This window comes from Eptatretus burgeri, chromosome 4 (genome assembly GCF_056783735.1).
Source record: "Eptatretus burgeri isolate ZD-2024b chromosome 4, Ebu_testis_v1, whole genome shotgun sequence".
In the NCBI taxonomy this organism is placed as follows: domain Eukaryota; kingdom Metazoa; phylum Chordata; class Myxini; order Myxiniformes; family Myxinidae; genus Eptatretus; species Eptatretus burgeri.
Genome location: NC_140964.1, coordinates 104,905,377 through 104,930,930, shown reverse-complemented (window position 1 = coordinate 104,930,930; position 25,554 = coordinate 104,905,377). Strand labels below are relative to the sequence as shown.

The following is a 25,554-nucleotide window of genomic DNA, read 5'->3' as shown; positions in this document are numbered from 1 at the left end:
TGTACTTGAACTCACTTATTGATTGTATAATACATTACAAATGCTGATTTTCGAACCTATATGCCATACGTACATGTACATTATTGCTCATATCTCAGAAACTATTGGAGTGCCCATCACAAAATTTATGTGGAAGCTTCTTGACATCATAAGGTACCTCTGGGATGAATTTGAGGAAATTTGAAGGATACATTTTTTTGGGGATTCACGATTGAAGTTTATATTTTGTGATAACTTTTTTGTGGTTGGAGGTAGGAAAATGTTTCCCAGATAAATTCATAGGGCATGAAAATACCTTTAAAATGACACCAAAACCAGCTCTCTAGGTGTTATACCTTTCGAGATATGGCCATTTGAATTCGCGATGTCGTGCTAATTAGTCCAAAGTTCGTTAGTCTGTATCTCACTAATTAAGAGGCTGTTAGCAAAAATATTTGAGTTCTTGCCGTTTTTCATGGGTCCCAATTGGTTCCCAAAGTTTTACAAAAATCTGAGGGATGACGGCAGATTATTTGATGATTTGACATGGAATGACCCTAATGTCAAATTACACCACGTGATTCAGGAGGGTGATTTCGAGCGCTGATTAGATTTTGGTCAAAATCGTTCAAAGGTCAAGGTCACAGTGAGGTCAAACATCCAAAAAAAAAGTTCTAACTTGAGAACAGAAGAAGCTACCAATGTTAAATTACACCATGTGATTCATGAGGGTGATGGCTGGCACTGATTAGATTTTGCTCAAAATCGGTCAAAGGTCAAGGTCACAGTGAGGTCAAACATTCAATTTTTGATGGCTTGGTACAGAATCATCGTAGAAACTTCTGGTTTGCGTCGCTACCTTCTCTAGAGACAGCTTTAATTAGACAAAGTCAGAGGTCAAGTTGACGATTTCGTCAGTACCAGTCTATGACTGCTTATTTGTGTGTTTGTGTGTTTGTTTGTTGGCACGATAACTCGAGAATGAAAGAAGCTACCAATTTCAAATTGCACCAGGTGATTCAGGAGCGTAATGGCTAGCGCTGTTTAGATTTTGGTCGAAATCGGTCAAAGGTCAAGGTCTCAGTGAGGTCAAACATAATTCCGTAAATTCATGTGGAAAAATGGAGTATTTTTGCTTCGGTTGACGTTACGAGTTCGTTTTCACTTCAGTTTTAATTTTGTCTTCGGTTTTTGCGATCGCTTAGGACGCTTAACACTCGGTTGTCGAAATTCTGGTAAAAATCGGATGTTTTGGAGACGTTTTAAGATTGTATAAAAATATTTCACTCGCCGCGTCACGGCTCGTCATGTGGTGCAGCGCGCTCGAGCAGACGCGTCGTTGAGTCACGTAAAGGTTTTGCGTGTGCGCGCTGACGGTGTTTTCGATAAAGATGGTGTTTAAAAGTTATTTTTTTATCCCAATAAAGGTTATCGTCGCATGCCTGACTCGCTAAGCCATCGGATTATGTAAAGATTGTTGGTGGATGGCCGAATATTACGGTTTTGTGACTTTGATAAAACAATATGAAATAATTGCGTGGAGAAATAGAGATTTTTTGCTTCGGTCGACGTTACGAGTTCGTTTTAACTCGGATCGCAATTCTGTTTTCACTTTTGGTAATGGCTAAGTATGCTTAACACTTGGTTGTCAAAATTCTGCTAAAATCGGATGTTTTATGAGATTTATGTGGGGTGTTTTATCTGAGGCTTAATGAGGATTATGCTAATGAGGGGGATTGTAATGCACGGCATTACGCGCTCGTTTTATCGTCAATTTCAATCCTGTCTTCACTTCTGGTAACTGTTAAGTATGCTTAATACTCGGTTGTCGAAATTCTGGTAAAAATCGGATGTTTTATGAGATTTATGTGGGGTGTCGTATCTGAGGCTTAACTGAAGATTATGCTAATGAAGGGGATTGAAACACACGGCATTACACGCTCGTTTTAAAGTCAATTTCAATTCTGTCTTCAATTTTGGTAACGGTTAAGTATGCTTAACACTCGGTTGTCGAAATTCTGGTAAAAATCGGTTGTTTTATGAGATTTATGTCGGGTGTCGTATCTGAGGCTTAACTGAAGATTATGCTAATGAGGGGGATTGAAACACACAGCATTACACGCTCGTTTTAAAGTCAATTTCAATCCTGTCTTCAATTTTGGTAACGGTTAAGTATGCTTAACACTCGGTTGTCGAAATTCTGGTAAAAATCGGATGTTTTATGAGAGGTTTGGTACAGAATCATCGTAGAAACTTCTGGTTTGTTTCGCTACCTTCTAGAGAGACAGCTTATATTAGACAAGGTCAGAGGTCAAGTTGACGATTTCATAAGTACCCGTCTATGACTGCTTGTTTGATTGTTTGTTGGCACGATAACTCGAGAACGGAAGAAGCTACCAATGTCAAATTACACCACGTGATTCAGGAGGGTGATGGCTAGCGCTGATTAGATTTTGGTCAAAATGGGTCAAAGGTCAAGGTCACAGTGAGGTCAAACATCCAAAACATGATAACTCGAGAAAAGTTACCACAGGTATTGTTGACGGAGCGTGAGTTTGGAAGATCGAGGTAAGTTCGGTGGAATTTGTGTGTCAATTCATCGAGTTACGGCTGTTTTAAAAATTTCAGTGTTGGCGCCCATGGCGCAGAACGCCTTGCCGAGTTGTAGGTCGCGTTGTGTTTTCGATAAAGATGGTGTTTAAAAGTCATTTTTCATCCCAATAAAGCTTATCGTCACATGCCTGACTCGCTAAGCCGTCGGATGGTGTAAAGATTGTTTGTAGATGGCCGAATATTACGGTTTTATGAGTTTGATAAAATAATTCCGTAAATTTCTGTGGAGAAATGGAGTATTTTTGCTTTGGTCGATGTTAGGAGTTCGTTTTAACTTCGATTTTAATTTTGTCTTCAGTTTTTGCGATCGCTTCGGACGCTTAACACTCGGTTGTCGAAATTCTGGTAAAATCGGATGTTTTGGAGACGTTTTAAGATTGTATATAAATATTTTACCCGCCGCGTCACGGCTCGTCACGTGGCGCAGCGCGCTCGAGCAGACGCGTCGTTGAGTCACGTAAAGGTTTTGCGTGTGCGCGCTGACGTCATCGCGCTCGCCCCGGCGTCCTTTCGAGTTGGGGGTGGGGCGTCGAGTGTGACCTTTACGTGATGTTAATCCGCGGTAACTCGAGAACAGAAGAAGCTACCAATGTCAAATTACACCACGTGATTCAGGAGGGTGATCGCTAGCGCTGATTCGATTTTGGTCAAAATCGGTCAAAGGTCAAGGTCACAGTGAGGTCAAACATTCGATTTTTGATGGTTTGGTACAGAATCATCGTATAAACTTCTGGTTTGTGTCACTACCTTCTCGAGAGACAGCTTTTATTAGACAAGGTCAGAGGTCAAGTTGACGATTTCGGAGGTACCAGTCTGACTGCTTGTTTGTTTGTTTCTGAGCAGGATATCTTATAAAGTTGTGGACGGATCCCGATGAAATTTTGTGGACAGGTTGGATGTGTGACGAGGACGTGCTGTTTACATTTTGGTAAAGATCCGAATCCGGATCCGACTGCCAGAATTTTTAAAGTCATTCTCCACTATTGGGAGATCGGGCCAAAAACAATATATAGCATGATATCTGAAAAAGTTGTTGAAGGAAAGTCCCCCCACCGGGAAAGATTATAGGAAAGCACACTGTCAAGGGCCATCTGCTGTTTCTGCTCATGGAGTAGATCGGACAACCGCTTGAACAGGCGCCCTGAATACCAAATGAAGACAACTAGGAAATCAAGCCTGTATGCCAAGCAGTATCAAACGCTCAAGACATATCCAGAGGGATGGAACGAAGCTCTTCTTTGTGGTTCAGGGCATCCATCCACTGATTTATTGGAATGGTTGACGTAATGTAATTATTGTTGAGGGACTTTTCATCACATGCATGTTTGCTCTTGTTTTATCGTATCATTTTGTATTTTAATACTGGTTAAATACAGAGTAGCAAAATGGGTAGTATGTTGACGATCATATTAGAAACAAATTGAGGTGCAGGCACATGAGTAGCAACTCGTCAATAAAGCCAGAAGCTATTGTTCTTGGACAGTGGTACAGCTAAGTGGCCGAGCAAAGGTGTGCCCATGCATGAGCACATGGTCTGGCAAGGTTGAACTTTTTGAGATGCAAGAGTATGCCTTGACGCAGAACATAAGTGCATGAAGGAGGGAGGAAAGAGAGATCGACGTGTAAGAATGTAAAGATCCTGTGCATGTAAAGGGTGGTCAAAAGTGATATAAATGAAGGAGCGCACCAGGGGAAAGAATACTGGGAAAGTCGGTTTGCTCCATTCGCTTTGCTGTCCTCCTTGGGGATATTTTCCCTTCAGAACAGGGACCTTTTTACAGGCCTTGTAGAAGTTCTGTGTTTGTCAGAGCCCCAGCCTCAGTGCAGGTGGGATCAACTCCTTGTCGTGTTGTTCCTACAGGCTTGTGTGGTCGTGGCAGACCATTCATCGTGCTGCTGATTTTCTGTGGGGACACAGGAAAGCCTGATTGCTTGATCATCTCTCTAGCCGTGGCTGACACCGTGGGCACAAACCGGTATGCTTATCATAGAGGCGCTAAAGAAAGCACCGTTTCACTGCATTGATCTCATAACTTGGTCTTCAAGTACTGCTTTGGCGTCTGCTTCACAATCGCTTTCATTGTGAATTAGTTGCAGCTGCCACGAATGCTTATTTGTCCCTCAGCTAGCGACTCTTCCACCTTTCTTTTGGTTGGTTGATTCTGATTTTGGATGGGAGAAAATTTATAAGGACAGGTGTTGGCTGGACATGAAATTTATCAGATATAGGCGAAACCACGATCTTTATTTTAACTATGTGCAGGTCATTTTATTCATTTGGATACTGCTATTATCAACAACTGGGGCTTAAATTATGCTTAAGTTTGCAGCTTTGTGTTAACTTACCGATGTTTATTAATGGCATAGTCGTGAGGAATTTCCCTTCCTCGACGCACCATTTTTACCATTCTCCAGCCAGAGAATGAAAACCATTCCAGACAAGAAATTACGATTTGTAGCAACATCATAAAGGACACAAACAACAGACACAAATTACTAACGTAACGTGTTAAATAAGGTGGTGTAAAAGACTGTACATCAACGGTGGTAAACTTCTGAATTTTTTTGTTTCTCTGACCTTTAAAATCTTTATTTTATTTCGACTGAATGATATACTTGAACACTGTAGAACACAAATTGCCTTTTTGGCACCTTCAAAAACATTTTGTTTAGCAGTACTTGGACAAATTATTATGATATTTTACATCATGACCATAGCCTGGTGTTGGCTTGGCGGTTAGGGTGGTGGCTTGGGATCCTTGGGTCCTGAGTTTGAGCCCCATTGGCCACTGAATTAACACCAGGGGTTGACTCAGCCTGTCATCCGTCCGAGGTCGGCGAAATGAGCACCAGTATACTGGTAATAGGGGCACTGCATCAGTGGCATAGCTGTGCCCCTAACCAATGATTCAACCAGCAGCCAAAAAAAAAAGGCAGCACACGATGGGAACATCATGACGAATCAAATTTGCTTCTGGCAGACCCCACCCATGTCAATTTTTTTCTCAACACTGTGAGGAGTAAGGTGTTCTATGAATGTTTTTGTTTGTCTCGTACATTGGTCCCCAACCTGCGGCCCGCGGAGCCCTATACTGCGGCCCGCAAGGTCTTTCCAATCAAAACACATTTCCATGTAGCAATTTTAAAGGGGTTTACACAATGCCACTGCTGGCCACTGCCGGCCATCGCCGTGACCTGAAAAGCCTTACACAATGCCGCTGCTGGCCACTGCCGCTTACTGCCGGGAGGAATCAAATCAATTTGATTTTACCTTCCAGCATCTTGCGGCAGTATTTAAAATTAATTACACCCCGAACAGAAATTTGCTCAGAATTACAGTGCGTGAACAATCGATCGATCGAATACATATAAAATTTATTAATTAAAAAAACAATACTCCAATAAACCCCAAACGTTGTATCGATTTCTCAATTTTTTCTTCGATTTTTTTCTGGCTCCCAACATCCTTGGGAGTAGTGAATGCGGCCCGTGGGATCAAAAGGTTGGGGACCACTGGTCTAATATCTCTGCCTGATGCCAATTCGTACAGTATTCATAATATTCTTGGCAGCATAACCTCATACTCGTAATATGACGATGAAAATTGTAATTTTAAATATGCAATGCTGAAATACTTCATGTGGCCTCAACTCATAACCAACCAAATTAAACAAATCTTGAAATCTTGAGCTTGAAATCTTCGACGCGTGTGGTATCTCGATGTGAAATTGCCCTGTTCAGAGAATGCCAAAAGTCATTTTCACTGCAAAATGCCCTCCCACGTCTGGCAAAGATACAAAGGAAGTAACTTTGTATGGAAATTGAAGTTTTACTTGTCGAGACTCTTCTACAGTTCTCTAATATGTCAGCTATGCTCTCCAATAGCACACTATGCACATGGCTGTGTACACAAGCCTCAAGTGAGAACACATGGTTTATTTGGAATCATAAATATACCACCTAAGAAGCATTCAAAACAGCATTCCATTGAATGTTCTTTTCAAATCCATGCCAAATCAACTGAAGGTGGCGATAGACCCAGAATCGGAGGAGGAAGAACAAGGTTTTGATAATCCTGACTGTTCACGCCACCTGAGCCGTCAAGTGCACGTGCTGATGATGGCGATCCTGTTCTGGGTCTTTACCTGTCTTCGAGTGAGGATGAAGATGATAACACTCCTCCTGTGTACGCATTTAGCTATTTATAACTTTTTACAGAGATGATTCAGTCAATAAGAAAAATATAAGCTGCAATTTAATTGGTAACCATAAAATGTTTAATTGACATGTATACATTTATGAATGTACCAGTCGATACAATGTTACATAATCTGCAGGAACGCTTCCTACAAACTGACATCCTGGATGCAATGCAAGCTTTTTGACCCAAAGTTCGATCCATATGACCAAAGACATCTAGACACATGGGCAACAACCATTTAAATACCCTGCTTCACCATTACGGGAAGACCAGCAGAACGATGACTGGCAGGATTTGCAATGGTTGACCTGATTTGTTGCAGAGGAGAATTTCTCCTACTTAAGTGGAGAGTGAGCCGAAATTGTGGTGAAAACAGAAGCGACTAGTGAGGGGAATGTACATTTCCACCATTGCAGACCAACAGAATTTCCGTTAAAAGTATTTTGATGTGAGGTCCTCATATTGAAAATAACAGTTATATGCAGGGAAATGTACAACTTTATCTTAATGTCTCTGCGTTATGGAAGGAAATGTAGAAGTGGAAAGGGTTTTTTTTCCATGCACATTCGCATCAAGAGTCGACTAAGAGCTGGCTTGACAGTTGGCCACTTAGATTGGTTCATTTGATTGAGTTATTCTGGCATAAAAGTTGAAGATATAAGACTTTCAGGAGGCCTGAGAGAGCTTTTTCGGAGTTGCAATCAAGGATTTAGTTGAGCAGTTTTCGTGGGCAAATTTAGTGCTTTATTTAATCGGTGAATTAAGATATTGCCGTGTTCAGCTGGTGAACACCAGCCTGAACGGATTGCCGAACGGTTTTAACTCGTAGGCGAACAGCCGAGATTCTTGACAATTATGGTGCGTGTGGATAGAAGCAGCTCGGCGCTTTACCAGAACAGAAGCACACGGATTTATCCTCGAACCCACAACGAGCAAACAAACACGAGGAAATTCAACAATGATATAATTTAATAAACATAAATCAAGGGAGATGATGAAAATAAATCAAACTGTAAGGTCATGAAAAATGAGGTAAACTAAATCCTAATTTGAGACGTCTCCACTCAGTTACAAAAAGAGACAAGGGGAAAGATGAAATTAAAAGGAATTCCCCTCTTTATATTATGTAGGCACTCAGCTTTGTGTCCAGAGATGTCTTTTTGGAGCCTGATGTTCGTTGAACAGAGTAGGCACCATGCGGGAATGCACTAAAATGGCGCCAAGTCGCTCTTTGCGCCCACGTACGTAAGGTAATTTGCGCGGACGGTCTTCAACGCCAGAAGCCCACAAGCCGTGTGCAGTTTCTTCTCACGATTGTGATTGCCACACTGCTCCCTGTATGTTCCAGGTCTACACACACCAAATGGCATCGCCTTTCTCCACGATAATACCACGAGGCGACTGCCGCGGCTCCGAGATAAGGCCAAGAGAGGCGATCTAATTCTCTCCTTCTCAAAGCGTACAACTTAATGACCCAGCCGAACAGACAATGGCGAGAGTCTTATTTCATCAGCTCATGAACAAATTCGCACCAGCACAACACAAGAATCGGGTAGCTATTTTGTCGTGCCGAGAAGAGCAACAGAGGGCCGATACTTCTCTTCCAACTGTCCTCTGTCTCTCGCCCCATTCTCCTTCTCTCGTCCAAACTTCAACTCATCATCAGCCTCGGGGGCGTGGCCTAGTTGTTGTGTCTTCTGAGAGGCGAAGTTTAGTCTGCAGGATATTGGCGGCGGCGGCGTTTTTAAAACGTGGTTCTTTGATGACTGGCCTTGTAGATGTAAAAACATAGGGAAAGGTCACGGAGGACAATCATATACTGGGAGAAACTAGCCTTAGACCCTACCTAGTTAACACAACACCATCCCCCGTGTGGTGACACGCAACAATCTTAAGCTCACAGTGTCTCCTACTTAAATTACATCGAGATGTCTCCTACCCATCCACGGACCATGCCATACCATACAATCCTGTCTTCACTTCGGGATTCCTCCGTCTACCACCACAAATATAACAATACTTATTATGCCAGACTTTGCCATGATAGATTCATACTTTCAACTGGAGAATTCATGGAACACGTTACCCCATGCAGAGTTCAAGTTTACACTTCAATTTAAATAAAATAATGATTTTATAGATCGTTTAAAAAAATTCCAGAAGTTTAGTGCAATTAAAGCAGTCTTATACACCACCTTATTTAACATGTCCAAGCACTGCTAAACAGAGCAGTTTTGAAAGTGCAACGAAGGAGATTTGTGTTCTACAGTGTTCAAAATAGAATTTGATTTCAGTGAAATAAAGATTGTAAAGTTGTATCATCATCATCATCATCATCGTTTTACAGCCATTTCCATGCTTGCATGTGTAAGCTGTGGTTCACATAATGGCTGCTTTCTAGGCTGCCCGATCCCTTGCTAGCCCTCGTTAGGCCTTTAATTCAAAAGTCGTCCCAGCCACACATCCAATGTTTTCCTCAGACGACCTCCTGCTCTCCTGCCATTCACATCCATATTTGTACACTTCTTCACGCAGATACCCACTCCCATCCTTTCCACATGTCCAAACCATCTCAACCCACCCCTTCACATAACCCCACTCATGCTTTCTCTCCCTAATCTATCTCTTAATTCCACATTTGGTTTCCTATCCTTCAGTGTCAAGTTACACATCCACCTCACCATTCTCCTTTCATTTCATTCACACCTCCGTTCATCCTTCTTTGTGATCACCCATGTTTCACTGACATACAATATCACGCTTCTAACACAAGCTGCATCCATCCATCAGGACCATACTCTGTACAGAGTGTCAGTGCTGCCAAAGCAGTCTCCTGGGTATTGGGCACAATCCTAGATGGGTCACCACTCCAACACAGGATACTCAAATGGCTCAATCATCCCAGCAAGCTGGTACTCATTTTGCCGACCTGGGAAGGGCGACAGGCTGAGTCAACCTCACCTGGTATTAATTCAACACCCAAGCAGGATTTGACCTCTGGACCCGAGGATCCCAAGCCCACCACCCAAACTATTAAGCCAACACCAGGCATAGTTCAGCTGCATACAGTTTCCCCTGTAATTGGAGAGAGGTCCCTCTTGATGTTAATATGGGTAACAACTCCCTAAAGTTCCTCCAGCCACTTCTAATTCTTGCAATCACTGCTGCTTCTACACCACCACCTGCACCAATGATATCACCAACACAATATAATTTATCCACACATTCCAGGTATATATCCCCATAAACTAACCTTTCCATTCCAACTGGAGCCACTTGTTTACCTGCGCATACAGAACATTTGAAGACAGGAACCACCTGCAGTCTACTCTCTGTGTAGACTACACCTCTTGTGCACCCAGCGGTTGCAGGATTTACACAATATTGAATTGCTGATATAAAATAAATAATGTACCACCACCTAAAACAACAAGGAGGTGTATTGGCAGAACAGAAGAGATGTAAGAGAGGATGCTATGGAAATCTATACCACCTGTTACTGAACAAGGCCATACTCAAAACTGCAAGTTGCAAAGCACTACAATTGTCCACAGCCTGAATTGACTAGAAAAAGCTTTTGATAGTTTCTTGCATTCATTGGTGGTAAAATGCATGCAAGTGTACAGGATCAATCCCCAAATAATGAAACGAATTGCAAAAGTAATGGAGCTCTGGAATATCACATTGATATTAGAGCATTTGGAAGGAAAGATCCAAATACCAGGAGTGAAGATGCGACGTGGGATCCTCAAGGGAGACAGTCTTTCCCCCCTCCTGCTCTGTTTGGCTTTGGATCCACTGAGTAACCTCGTAAACGAATAAGGACATGGATATAACATCCAACAGAAGAACATCCAAAGGAACAGGAAAGGTGACACATCTGTACATGGATGATTTAATACTTTTTTACACCAAATGAAAAATTGGTATCAGAACAACTCAAATTAGTGAAATGGTACTCCGAAGACATTCAAATGGAATTTGGCCTAGATACGTGTGCCAAGTGCACATTCCTACAAGGGAAACCAACAAAAACGGGCAACATAAAATATTGTTACGGGTTGGGGTTTGAGGCTGACTACAAAGGGAAGCACTCAAATTCTTCCCAGACTCCTGGTCCTGAAGCCACCAGTCGCGAACAACTCCATATCCTGGTGGGTTGTTAAACAATCACGAATACCGATTGGTACTGCCAATCCTGGCAGGGTTTCACGACTTCGCATAGTACCTTTACTTCGGATAGTACCTTATCTTTACACGACCGCACCAGGCAGGTTTCATGCCCTCAATACACACCCGGATTACTGCTGAATGATACAGTGGGTGTGCGCTGGCTAACCAGAACAAATCTGTCGGGTAGAACTTCCCTGCTAAAACGAATGTGCGAACAACGCTGGACCAAAGGCCGAAAACGCACAACGAGCTTGGTACATTTATAATATAAGCAATTTATGACAAGCGAGGGCGAAGAAAAGTATGTGGCACAATAATCAAAGGTTTTAATACAAAAGCAATATTCATACAGCAGGGGAAAGCAAGGATTTGTGAGTTGCGGAAAAAGAAAATGCAATTATTTACAAAAGAGGACGCAATGCAGAGCTATCCCGTTCTGATCTTAAACAATCTTAACTTACATTAACATGACAGCCGCCATCAGAATCATACCTGAGGATATTATTTCGTAAGAAAGATGAGAGAAAGGTTGAGGTGGTTTAGACCTCTCGATTACCAGGTGAGCTTGACGGACCCACATAGCTCAATCACTGAGGAGGGGAAGGAGGAGGAAAACTGAGGGTGTCTAACGTGTGTGGTCAGATGGAGGTGCAGTGAGGGGTGCAATGATATGCGAATTATATGCACAGGGAAAACACAAAAGTTGTGGGTCGGTGGACCCAAGCAATCGTTGATTCTCTTTTTTGCCGTTCACAGAAATATAGAAAAGAACTTGTGATAAATAAAGAAAAGAACTTGTGAGAAGATAGGCTAGTGAAGTGTAAAGAAGTTTGTAAATGTAACACTATTCTGTCTGATACTGCACTCAGGCGCCTGGCTCTTCTGTTCCGCACTCCTTTCCGCTCTGCTCTGTTCTGCTTCTTAGAGCCACCATCTGTATTTCTCTTAGCTCAGAACTTATGGTGCTTTTATAATCCCCTTGTGGAGGGCGGAGCCTACAATCAGATCAGGACAAGTTTTTGATATTTTCCAGCATCCTCGTTGGTCCACTGGCAATTACCATGGCGTTGGCCCCGCTCATGCCAGGGTTCAGCGGTGGAATATGGCCCCATTTGCTCTGCACTCTGCCACACAACTGAGCTCTGAGATTAATATGGCAGGCGTGTATTTGGTCACGCTCCCCAGCCATAAATGCCCACCGAACCTGCAATGAAGGCCACAATTGAGCGGAGCTATCAGGCTAACCATGTGACGTCAAATGGAATCTCACACACTCTTGCGCTTCAAGCTATATGCCATAACATTCCTATCTGAGTAGCCACCAATGCGTGCTGCGTTCCCCCAGTCCCTGCTGGTCCAGAGGGCGGTGGTGAGCATCATCGGTGACTGTGGTTAAACAATAGCAGTGGTGGTGTGGCATAGCAGTTGTAGTGTGGTGATTTTTGATGGAGTTGGTCGTTGAGTTTGTGGCATCAATGGTGAACATAAGCAAGCTTAAGATGGGGTCCAATGGTGTGGTGTTTATAATCAAGGCTCTTGGAGGTCATTTGAATGTTGTTTTGTTGGTGGTTCGAGTATGGTGAAGATTGTAGTGAAATGCCTGTTGAGTTGTGGCACGGGATTCAAATGGTTTTGGCACACTTATGCAAATGAACTGGCTCTTTCTTATGATCTTTAGTCTGCACGCATTCGTAAAGAATGGAGAGGTTCACGTGTGCAGAAGCAAAATAAGTAAAGAAGGAAAAATGTGGAAATAATGAAAAATAACCTTCCTAAAGCCCACGCAACACGTATGTCCCATAAACCCGCTAAACAATAGGGAAGGACAATCTAAAATGAATACTAATGAATTACTGTCTCGGGACTGCTACATGTTGTGTGCCATTGCCCCAGGGAGTGCCGATTTCACATAACCACAACAATATCGACTGAAGAACAGCAATACAGGAGCGAGAAAAAGCATCATATAAATACTTTGAAATGGAAGAGGGCCAATAAATATACCACAAACAAATGTGTGAAAACTCGACGATCTGTCGCTAAATTGATGATCGTGTGGGTGGAGGATTTGACCTGTAGTCCACCCCCAGTCAACTGTAACATTGGTGTCAGGAGTGGGATTCGAACCCAAAGCGGCATTGGTGTTAAACGATCGCCCTTCAAAGAGTTAAAAAAACATATATATTACATATATATTTTGGTGAAAATTATTTCGAAATTTTATTGTGGGAAAATTTACAACCCACTTTGGAGATTTGGAGAATGAATCGCAACCAGATGAGCAGCAAATGGGTGAAGGCATCGTAATAGAGGAGGGTGCCATACAGCAGTTCTCCCCATTCAGTGGCCCGTTCCTGGAAAGCTCAAGGGTTACGACCCCGTCATTCAATGACCCAATGTTTCCTCTCGGGATAGAGACGGGAGGCTTAATTGCTATGATGGCAAGGTTCATGGAGGAAATATGGACCTTGTAGGATAACATGACAGCCCATTTCAAAACCTCGCAGGATAGGTTGTAACAGAAGTTGTCAGAGCAGTTGGCAGCCGTCCAAATCAGGGAGGAAAGCGAAATAGAGGGGCTTCAGAAAGTATAGACGACAGAGCAAGGAAATATATTTTTAAAAAAGATGTTGGGGAAATTAGAGAAATAACAGGGAAATTGGAAGAAGGACAAAGGAAAATAGAAAATGGACAAAAGGATGTAAAAGGAGAAATAGGTGCAGTGAAAAGATAGTGTAAAAAAAAAGGAGTGAGAGTTGATGAATAGAGTAGAACAGACAGTGGATAAAAATAAAATAGAGTGGAGAGAGGAATTGAGAAACTCGATTGAGAAAGTTGAGGGACGGATTGAGGCTATGAGGGCTAATGTGGATGTGTTCTTCAAAAAGCAGGCCAAACAGCTCGCAGAATTGGAGAAGGCAAGCGAGGAGCAGCCGAGGATGGAGGAAGTGAAAAGTATGTGGAGACGTTGCTCCATGGAGTGAAAGAGGAGGTGGAAGAGAGAAGAAAGGTGAGGCCACAGCCCCTCTCTTGCAGTGAGCACACAAGGAAATGGGTGTATGTGACAGGAATGAGGTGTATGAGTAACTGGAATGATGGGGGACGGACGGACCGAGTAATACTGGACGGGGTAGGCAGAGAGTCGTCCTGGAGCATGAAGGCAATGGGGGCGGTGGCTAGGGATCATAGGAGGCCATGTCCTGCTGCGGTCACCATGGTTCTGACAAGTGGAGTGCGGCCTCACACCATACTCCTCGCGCTGTATGATAGAAAAAGTGATTTGGGGTGTTTCTAGCATAGTTTTACTGTGTAGCCCGTGGTAATGGATAGTCTGAAGACGAGAGTGGAATTCACCTCGTGGCTGCATTGTTTGGTGCGGCATTAGAGGTGCTCTCGGCTCTGCCAGGTGAGGACATCTCAGTGGAGACTTTAATTCCAGCCCTAAAAGGTCTACTCAGTGTGGAGCAGCAGCGTGACCTTGTTAAAGCTCAGTTAGTGATGAGGAAACGAAGACCTGGTAAGTCAATAGCTGAATTGGCACATGATATTCGGCGCGCTGTGCGCATAGCATATTACGAGCTCGATGCCTCAGCACAAGAGAAATTGGCATTGGACCAGTTCATTCAGGCAATGTGAGACCAGGACCTGAGCGGGCATCTGACGGTGCTGTTCCCGACCTTTGTGAGTGAAGTGGCCGACACCACAGCCCGATGGAAAGTGGCACGGCACCCACTCTGTAGGTCTGAGCGCCCACCAGTGACAGTACACCAAGTGGGATCCATATGGCCTATTGAGCCAGCCGAGAGAGTAATCGCACATTATAGCCAGGCCACGTCTGGCTCGAGAGAAATTATTGCGTGACTCGTAAAGAGCTTTTGGCCATACTGACTGCAATGACACATTTTCACTCGTATTTGTATGGAAGACAATTTGTTGTAAGAACAGACCATTCATCCTTGCAATAGCTCTTTAGCTTCAAGGGACCTGAGGGCCAAATTGCAAGGTGGTTGAAGAAATTTCAGCAGTACGATTTCACTGTGGCCCATAGAGCCGGAAAGGCTCATGGGAACGCTGATACGTGCTCTCGACGCCCATGCTTGGAATAACACTGCAAGTTCTGCACGTGACAATAGGACAGGAAACAATTGGCAGTAACTCCTCCAAAAGTGCTTGTTCGCATTGCCTGGGTGGTGAAGCCAACCTTGCCACAAGCTGTAGAGGAGTAATTTGGAACTTTGGATTTTAGCATGGCTCAGCAGTTGACTGTTGCATGACTAGATAAGGATGGGTACGTGACCCAGCGGGTCAGTGGTTTCACTATACGGGGGCCGAGTAAAAGGTTATTGGGCACAATGGCAGTTATTGGCGATGCACCAATAAATATTGCCTCGGAAATGGGTGGAAGTTCCATCTGAGAAAGTTTCTTGTTTGGTGATAGTCCTTGATGCGTACAAGAATGTCGTACTACAACAAGTGCATGGTCCCCACGCCAACAGACATTTGGTTAGGACCAAAATAATAGATAAGGCCCAGAGGTGGTTTTACTGGGTGAATTTGGGCCATGACATGCAAAATTGGTGCAAGGCGTACGATGCCCGCACTGCCACAAATGGACCAGCACGGAGGATGAAGACCCCCCCCCCACCTTAAATTGTACAAAGTGGGTGCCCCCCTCAAGCCGGTGGTGATGGACATATTGAGTCCATTGCTTTGCACGTGCCAAGGAAATAAATACATCCTCATCATCATGGACTTCCTTACCAAGTGGCTTGAGGCCTTTGCCTTCCTCAACCAGGAAGCTGGTGTGGTAGTACAAGCCTTTCTGGAAGGCTTTGTGTCCTGGTACGGAATCCCTGAAGAGCTTCACACTGACCAGGGTCGAAATTTTGAAAGTCAATCGATAAAACAAGTGTGCAAACTCTTAACAATTGGAAAAACTCGGACAACCCCAAGGACCACCGTCTAATCGGATGGTGGAAAGGTTCAACAGAACCTTGTTGCAGCAATTGGATCTATTCACCACCACCCATCAGGATGATTGAGACAAACACCTCCTATTATTAATGGTATACCAGACCTCCCAGCATGAGACCACCTCATGCACCCCTGCACTCCTTATGTCGAGGAGAGAAATATGATCCCTGGTCTGTCTTTTGTATGACAAACCACCTGAAGAAGAAGAGGGAGGATCTGGGGAAGGATAACATTGGTTTATCAGGATTGGGATCGGGACACTGGTCCGAATCCGGCGACCATAACAATACATTCCTTTAACAACTTGAGAACTCACTGTTGGTAAAGTTATATCAATGCTCCATTTTATATTATAGATATGCATTCGTATGGGAACACTCCCTGGAGAAAAGCAGTATCGCCATTCTGTTTGTGCTGTACTGTGAAGCCATTTAATAATGCAGGAATATAGCTCTTTTTATTTGCTAGAAAATACACGGAATGCTTCTTCTGCCATCTATGACCCCAAAGCTTCCAGGCGCAGAGGCGACTCCTCAACCCCAGCCTGCCTATTATGCTGGGATAGTGGACTGGTAATTTTTCAGTTGTGGCTGAGGCCTTGCTGCTCACTGCACCATCAAGTCAATTAGTATATCAAGTACTGCACATCGACTACTGTATATACACTCCATGTATCTTTACACTCACCATGACTGACTGCTGCCCGAGTTTCAGAACATAGATTATGCTTACACGTTATATGAACTTTTTTTTTGTATATCCTTAGTTGAGGCTCGTTTTACGGTTGAGGATCTGAATACACCAGGAATAGACTTAACTTGACGAATTTGTCTGTTTCTGCTGTATGTTCTTCAACCATTTCTGTGATTTAGTGTGGTTGCTACCTCATTTGCCATTTGAGTGCACCCTGTGCATGGTCGTAACCCCTGAGTGGGTGACAATTTATGTATCCTCTCCTTGTCATGTAGGACCTGGTCCACGTGCCAGTCATACGGCGTTACCATGATTGTATGTGTGATGATTGGTACCGTGCGTTCTGACCAGGGCAATATTTTTTACCTCAATGGTTGATCAATGGATATGATCATCAATACTAATAAATGCCGTGTGTGTGTGTGTGTGTGTGTGTGTGTGTGTGTGTGTGTGTGTGTGTGTGTGTGTGTGTGTGTGTATCTTCTCCACAATTCCAAAACCATAAAACATAGCAGCCTGAAACTTTTCATGCATACAAAGAAAACTCCAAGGAAGTACAAGAGTGAAAATTGGGTGTTTGGGTTAATTAAAACACTCCTTTTTAACATAATTAACATCCTTATTTAATTATATCCTTGATCAGGCAATCCTCGGCCACCTCGCTCTCTTGGGTCTTAAGGCGTTTCCTTGGTAACCTCGCTGGTGTCTGAAGCCGCCATGTTTTTTGGCCTATTCAGCCATGTCTTGACTTGGAACAGGTTGCAACGATTTCTTAACGATAAAGTTTTTTTTTTCCACTTTCCTCACTCATTATCGAATGCCTGTTCATCATAGCTACGGATCGTTGTGTATACATCGCTTTTGTAAGTATTATAGTTTTCAAATTAGGAGCTTGGAGCGATTTCGTGCATTATATGATACGATTTTCCACGATCTACTCTCACGGACTAATTAAAGCATATCATGGAAATGTTATTTTGGTTTTGAGGATCGGACATCGACCGAACTAAATAACTGTCAAAATATTTTGTGAAACTTGATAATTTAAAGGAATAACGAGTCTTATAATGAAGCCGATATACCTATTTACTTGAAGCAAGCAAGGCTATGTCCCCTGTCCCCCCCCCCCACTCCTCCAAAGATACTGTTACGTTTGAGGGGGGGGTATGCATTAAAAGGGTAATTAGGATGTTTAATTAGGTATGCCATGCTGTTCGAGTGTACCAGGATCTCGATGTAATAAGTAGCAATTCAGTGGTGATAAGTTGTCTAGTAAATGTCCATTTCTTCAAGGGGGGAAATTATAATTGTCACGTAATTAGATAGGGATACGGGATAGGGTAAGTGTGTCTGCGTAAACCCCTTTTAGTATTCCCTGGAGGCTTGCCGTGACGTCACAGGACAGTGCTGCGGATGGCTCCGTTCCGTGATCACGATTGGCGGAAGGCGACGGCGGAGGGCCAATAAAACGGCTCGATTGGAAGTGACGAGGACTCGAGGATAAAAAGGCTCTGTTCGGGGAAAAGGGGAGGAGGAAGAAGATCGGGACAGAAAAACCGTTCGGGTGGAGGGTGTTGTGCTGGGAGCGTGCTGTGTTGTTGCGCTGATTCGATCCTGTTTTCATCGTGTCTCGTGGCCTTGCTGTGCCTCGTGCCTCACCTCGGTTGGCTCTGGGGTTCTGCTGGCTCGGAGTACGGGGTCGAACGGCGGGCGGACCTGCCTCCCTCTCCTGCTCGCAATTTGGCGCCAGAACTGGCTCCCTGGCGGCTGTGAGCGGACTTGCGCCGACACCAGGAGGTCGACAGCACCACGGTGTCTCCTGCACCAGACGAGCGCAACGCCAGCTCGTCCAACGCCAATCCAGGGACTGTTGCGTCACCACCACGGGCCAGCCTGACCACCAGGACCAGCTACGTTGTGTGTGTGTGTGTGTGTGTGTGTGTGTGTGTGTGTGTGTGTGTGTGTGTGTGTGTGTGTGTGTGTGTGTGTGTGTGTGTGTGTGTGTGTGTGTGTGTGTGTGTGTGTGTGTGTGTGTGTGTGTGTGTGTGTGTGTGTGTGTGTGTGTGTGTGTGTGTGTATCTGGCGCCTTAGAGGGTTTGAGATTGGTATATCCATTGGAATTGTTTGTGTTTTCCCCACGCCCGAACCCACACCACCATCCCGTCAAATCGCCCCGGATCCCTCCTCTTGCCGAGTCTTATTATTTCTGGTTAGAGAAATAAACATCATTAACTCAGTGAAAAGCGACTCGTGCCACCTTCCTCGTCCCGTTTGCGGTAGAGCGATTAGAACCGCCATCTTTGGGTTATAAAAAATAAACCGCCTCCATCGTTTCGGATCATTCTACGTTGGCGGGACTGTTCAAGTCCCGTGGACGTCACATTGGTGTCAGGGTGTTGGATGTTCGAACCCCTCTAAATTATATTTGGTATCGGGAGAATGAATATACCAGGACTAAAATCTCGCCACGAATTGGAATATAAAATTACTGCAAAAAAGCGCGCGAGCGCGGGAAAATTTTGGCGGGATTTTTCAAATTAAAATTAATTGGCAGCAAACGGGACTTCTGCACCATGGCGGATGTGCAGATGTTTGAGGAGGAAGGCCACGTGTCTGGCAGCGAGTCGGGGGAAGAAGGGAGAGACGGGGGTAGGGTTGGAACCTCCCCCATTCCGAGCGCGGACCGTGCTTCATCGCCCGTAACGGAGCCGGCAGCGCCGGAAACCGGCACGATGACGATCTGGACAATGTTGGAACGTTTAATGAGTGCAATTACAGCACAGGGGGCAAAAATGACGGCACAGGGGGCACAAATGGCAGAAATGACGGCACAAATGGAAAATCAATTCGTGACACAGAGGGCAGACATGACGGCACAGAGGGCAGAAATGACGGCACAGGGGGCAGAAATGACAGATCAATTGGGGGTGATGGGGCAACAGTTGGGTGCACGGATTGATTTAATGAGGGATGAATTGGGGGAAAATATGGAGAAAATGAAAACTGAGATGCAGGAGTGTGTGGATGTTAAATTGGGAGAAATACAAAGTAAATTCGAGGATAGATTGGAGGAAACAAAGGTAGAAATTACATTGGAGGGGGAAAATATACGGAAAAAATTGGAAGATAAAATTGATGCAACGAACATTCGGGTTGATAAAGTGGATGAAAGCCTGGAACGTCATCGTGCCTGTGTGGATGCTCGTATGCAGCTGCAACTTGAAGAGTGGGGAGAGCTGAGGAAGCAAGGGATGAATTTGGCAGAGGAGGTAAAAGGATTGGAGGCTCGTTTGGACGAACAAGATAAAATTATGAGCCAAGATGAAGTCTTGGATAAAGGCCTGGTAGAGCCGTCTTTTGTAAGTAGAGTGTCCGGGTTGGTTGAGGAGCAGCTACAAACTCGCGACGGAGCCTTGGAGGAGGTTGTGTGGGCCCAGAAGATCCTGCGGGAAGAGGTGAATCGGTCCATTCAACGTTTGGAACAGGAGGAAAAATTGACCCATGAGACCCTCACCACAAAACATCTTTGGCCACAGTTGGCTCCGAAATTGGATACGCAGCCACAAGGGTGTTTGATCCCTGGGCTGGATTCGGACAAGGGAGAAACTGGGAAGCGGGCCACTGTAAAAGTGATCCCCCTGGTAAATTTTGACGGGTCAGGGAGCCTTGAAGCTTTTCTGACGCAATTTGAGTGTATTTCCCGACTCAACGGGTGGAATGAGCGGGAACGTACAGGGAATTTGGTGGCAACGTTGTGGGGACCAGCCGCAGATGTGTTAAACGTGATCGCGGAGGGGATGTTGACCAGCTCCCACATTTGCGAGGCGTTGAGCCGTCGGTTTGGGTTCGCAGCGAACTGTGATCTGGTGCGGGCCCAGCTTCTGCACCGCAGATTAAAGCCGGACGAGACAGTGCAGGAGCTGGCACAGGACATTTACCAATCAGTCAGGATCGCGTATATGGACCTTACAGTGGAGGCATGGGACAGACTGGCACTCGAGAAATTTTTAGCTGCTCTTCCTGACCCTGAGGTCCGAGCGCTAGTGGAGCTACAGGATCCACCCACCGTGCACCGAGCGGCCGAGTGCGCAGCCAGGCTGGCCTCGTGGAGTCGGCCGGGTCGGGTGCCCGAGAGGCCATCGGTGACGATCCGACAGGCGGAGATTCGGGATCAGGGAGGGGGGCTGGGAGAAATTGGCATTACCCAAATGCTTCAGAGGATGAATCCTCCTGCTGAACCGCCAGGTCTATCCGAGGTGCCCTTTCATAGGTCGAGTCCGGAAATCACTGTCGGGGGTCGGGGAGACTAGATCGGGCTGAGCATTTCGGGCCATGCTCGGCTGGTGAGATTGTAGCGAAGTGCCCTCCTTTGATGAAAATTGTGAATTGTGGGAAAATTGGCATGGGTTTGTAAGTTCTGCTGGGTTTTAGAGTGACAATAGGGACAGTGGGTAATTGGTAACAAAGCGGGCACGAGTGGCTGTCCAATGGCTGGTGCGTGGATCGGGTGAGGAGAAGTGCTGTGTGAGTTGTTTCAAGTTAAGAAGTGAAATGTATGGTGCACACGTTGATTTTTTTATTGGACATGGTGTGGTAACAGGGAAGGTCATGGTCGGTGAAGTGTTAGAAATGCAGGTGTCACATGTAAGGCCGATGGGGTGGGGGAGTCATGTGGGTTTTGTGTGTGGGGATGATGTGCTTGTCCACAGGGATTGCTGAAGCTCACGGTGAGCGGGAATTGCGACCCCCTTCAAGGAGATTCACCCCTGGTGGCTAATGGTGACAGTGTCTGGAGGCAACTGGGAGAGGGTCTGGTTGGGCGACCAAGGCGGGTAGGACCTTGGCGACCCAGGAAGGCCAGAGGAGCTAGTGAGACCCCTTCCAGTGTGTTGTACGGGGTTAGAGCTGATGGCTACCAGGGGGGTGGGAATCAAAGGGAGCGGGGCGGAGAAACGTCCGGGTTGGACTAAAGCTTACCTGTGGGCATGGTTGCACCTGAGATGCCCCCATCATCTTGTGTTAACCCACCCCACGGCCATGACGGGATTCAGCCTGCATCATTAAAATGGGGACCATGACCTAGAAATGTGATGATGACCATGGTGTGAGTGTTGTGAAGATGTGTGAGTCCCACTCGATCCCGCACAACTTGACATGTGCAGCAAGGGCATGATGTCCGCATAATTTTGGGGGCAAGCAAATTTGAAAATTGGCTCCCCAGGTAACGCTGGGTCTATTAGCATCCACTGGGGGATGCGGTCAAGTGTAAATATCCCATGAATAGTGTCGTCAAGGCTTAGAGTAGGAATGTAAAGTATAAGTGTTGTGTTTTTGTGGAACCTGTTGTTTCCCCTCCCCAGATCACTGGAAGAGTGCTGGGCAAGAGCGATGATCCAGAGGATGGAGTGCAACTTCGCTCAGTGCTCTCATGTGATAAAATAAAATAAAAAATAATTTAAAAAATGAATGATTGTTTAGGCGAGGATAAGGCCATAAGGGGGTAGTACATTAAGCAGGATAGGTAAGTTAGCTGCGACTTGCTGCCCATTGCCCCTCCTACTTTATTTCGTTGGGTTAAATAGGTGTGAGTCAGTAAGTGTTAAGGCTGGTACGGTAGCGCCTGTGATATACCTTGCAGGAGCTGCGGTACCAGAGGAGGGGGCAGTGTTACGTTTGAGGGGGGGGGTATGCATTCAAAGGGTAATTAGGATGTTTAATTAGGTATGCCATGCTGTTCGAGTGTACCAGGATCTCAATGTAATAAGTAGCAATTCAGTGGTGATAAGTTGTCGAGTAAATGTCCATTTCTTCAAGGGGGGAAATTATAATTGTCACGTAATTAGATAGGGATACGGGATAGGGTAAGTGTGTCTGCGTAAACCCCTTTTAGTATTCCCTGGAGGCTTGCCGTGACGGCACAGGACAGTGCTGCGGATGGCTCCGCCCCGTGATCACGATTGGCGGAAGGCGACGGCGGAGGGCCAATAAAACGGCTCGATTGGAAGTGACGAGGACTCGAGGATAAAAAGGCTCTGTTCGGGGAAAAGGGGAGGAGGAAGAAGATCGGGACAGAAAAACCGTTCGGGTGGAGGCTGTTGTGCTGGGAGCGTGCTGTGTTGTTGCGCTGATTCGATCCTGTTTTCATCGTGTCTCGTGGCCTTGCTGTGCCTCGTGCCTCACCTCGGTTGGCTCTGGGGTTCTGCTGGCTCGGAGTACGGGGTCGAACGGCGGGCGGACCTGCCTCCCTCTCCTGCTCGCAATTTGGTGCCAGAACTGGCTCCCTGGCGGCTGTGAGTGGACTTGTGTCGACAGCACCACGGTGTCTCCTGTACCAGACGAGCGCAACGCCAGCTCGTCCAACGCCAATCCAGAGACTGTTGCGTCACCACCACGGGCCAGCCTGACCACCAGGACCAGCTACGTTGTGTGTGTGTGTGTGTGTGTGTGTGTGTGTGTGTGTGTGTGTGTGTGTGTGTGTGTGTGTGTGTGTGTGTGTGTGTGTGTGTGTGTGTGTGTGTGTGTGTGTGTGTGTGTGTGTGTGTGTGTGGCGCCTTGGAGGGTTTGAGATTGGTATATCCATTGGAATTGTTTGTGTTTTCCCCACGCCCGAACCCACACTACCATCCCGTCGAAACGCCCCGGATCCCTCCTCTTGCCGAGTCTTATTATTTCTGGTTAGAGAAATAAACATCATTAACTCAGTGAAAAGCGACTCGTGCCACCTTCCTCGTCCCGTTTGCGGTAGAGCGATTGGAACCGCCATCTTTGGGTTATAAAAAATAAACCGCCTCCATCGTTTCGGCTCATTCTACGTTAGCGGGACTGTTCAAGTCCCGTGGACGTCACAATACACAAGAAAATGTGAAATTTCCAAAGCATTAAGCTTATCTTTTTTTTACTGTTTGGAGAATTATATGGACTGAACAAAAAATGTATTTCCTGAACAAAATGTACTGAACAAAAAAAAAAAAAAAAAAACTTTCCAAAATTAATGAGCTTCGTTGTGCGATATGATTTAATTCGTTCACTGCAAGACCTCACGCCCTGTCCCCCAGAGCGACTGCCTATCCATTGCGTCTGCCAGATCTGTGCCTATATTTTCGGAGGTTTCGCGAGGTGCTCTGCAGGGAATCAAAGCCAATCTGGTGAAAACAAATGTTTTAAAAAAAAGTTATAACATTTCCACGAACCCTGGACCGATGCACCGCATGACGCGTGCACAGCCGATCGGGCAAGATGGCGGATTATCTGCAATGTTTATTTCACAGGCTATTTAACTTTGTGATGTCTCCAGGGTTGTTCTGCATTAACCTGCAACTTTTGTGGACAAAGTCATTATTTGAACGAATTCATTTTATTTCATTGACTGCTGCGTGTGCGGTGAAGAACAGCTTTAAAGTTCAAGGGTTCCTATATGATGTGCAGCGACAGTCTGGCCAACCGTTCCATATCGACCATTTATTTGGATTGCTTGCATGACTGCTTAAGCTACTTGCCGAACGCCTTACAGTCGATAGTGGTACCGTGCTACGTCCTTCTGAGCGAATCGTTCACTCACTGCGGACGCTTTTCCCACCTCGTCATTCAGAGCGAGTGGTTCGTGCTCCGTCGCCCTGAGCGAGTGGTTCGTGCTCCGTCGCCCTGAGCGAGTGGTTCGTGCTCCGTCGCCCTGAGCGAGTGGTTCGTGCTCCGTCGCCCTGAGCGAGTGGTTCGTGCTCCGTCGCCCTGAGCGAGTGCTTCGTGCTCCGTCGCCCTGAGCGAGTGCTTCGTGCTCCGTCACCCTGAGCGAGTGCTTCGTGCTCCGTCGCCCTGAGCGAGTGCTTCGTGCTCCGTCGCCCTGAGCGAATGCTTCGTGCTCCGTCGCCCTGAGCGAGTGCTTCGTGCTCCGTCGCCCTGAGCGAGTGCTTCGTGCTCCGTCGCCCTGAGCGAGTGCTTCGTGCTCCGTCGCCCTGAGCGAGTGCTTCGTGCTCCGTCGCCCTGAGCGAGTGCTTCGTGCTCCGTCGCCCTGAGCGAGTGCTTCGTGCTCAGTCGCCTGAGCGAGTGCTGCGTGCTCCGTCGCCCTGGGCGAGTGCTTCGTGCTCCGTCGCCCTGAGCGAGTGCTTCGTGCTCCGTCGCCTGAGCGAGTGCCGTGCTCCGTCGCCCTGAGCGAGTGCCGTGCTCCGTCGCCCTGAGCGAGTGCTTCGTGCTCCGTCGCCCTGAGCGAGTGCTTCGTGCTCCGTCGCCTGAGCGAGTGCTTCGTGCTCCGTCGCCCTGAGCGAGTGCTTCGTGCTCCGTCGCCCTGAGCGAGTGCTTCGTGCTCCGTCGCCCTGAGCGAGTGCTTCGTGCTCCGTCGCCCTGAGCGAGTGCTTCGTGCTCCGTCGCCCTGAGCGAGTGCTTCGTGCTCCGTCGCCCTGAGCGAGTGCCGTGCTCCGTCGCCCTGAGCGAGTGCTTCGTGCTCCGTCGCCCTGAGCGAGTGCTTCGTGCTCCGTCGCCCTGAGCGAGTGCCGTGCTCCGTCGCCCTGAGCGAGTGCTTCGTGCTCCGTCGCCCTGAGCGAGTGCCGTGCTCCGTCGCCCTGAGCGAGTGCTTCGTGCTCCGTCGCCCTGAGCGAGTGCTTCGTGCTCCGTCGCCCTGAGCGAGTGCTTCGTGCTCCGTCGCCCTGAGCGAGTGCTTCGTGCTCCGTCGCCCTGAGCGAGTGCTTCGTGCTCCGTCGCCCTGAGCGAGTGCTTCGTGCTCCGTCGCCCTGAGCGAGTGCTTCGTGCTCCGTCGCCCTGAGCGAGTGCCGTGCTCCGTCGCCCTGAGCGAGTGCTTCGTGCTCCGTCGCCCTGAGCGAGTGCTTCGTGCTCCGTCGCCCTGAGCGAGTGCTTCGTGCTCCGTCGCCCTGAGCGAGTGCTTCGTGCTCCGTCGCCCTGAGCGAGTGGTCCGTGCTCCGTCGCCCTGAGCG

The 25,554-nt window shown here is 46.5% G+C and overlaps 1 protein-coding gene across 1 annotated transcript in view; it reads left to right on the top strand.

The window, feature by feature from the left end:
- Window positions 1-4,549: 4,549 nt before the first annotated feature.
- PTRH2 (peptidyl-tRNA hydrolase 2) overlaps window positions 4,550-25,554 on the top strand; it is a 41,055-nt gene continuing 20,050 nt past the window's right edge. The window contains exons 1-2 of the mRNA XM_085879570.1: window positions 4,550-4,568; window positions 13,855-13,976. The gene's annotated coding sequence lies outside the window, so the exon portion shown is untranslated. The remainder of the gene's footprint in view (window positions 4,569-13,854; window positions 13,977-25,554) is intronic.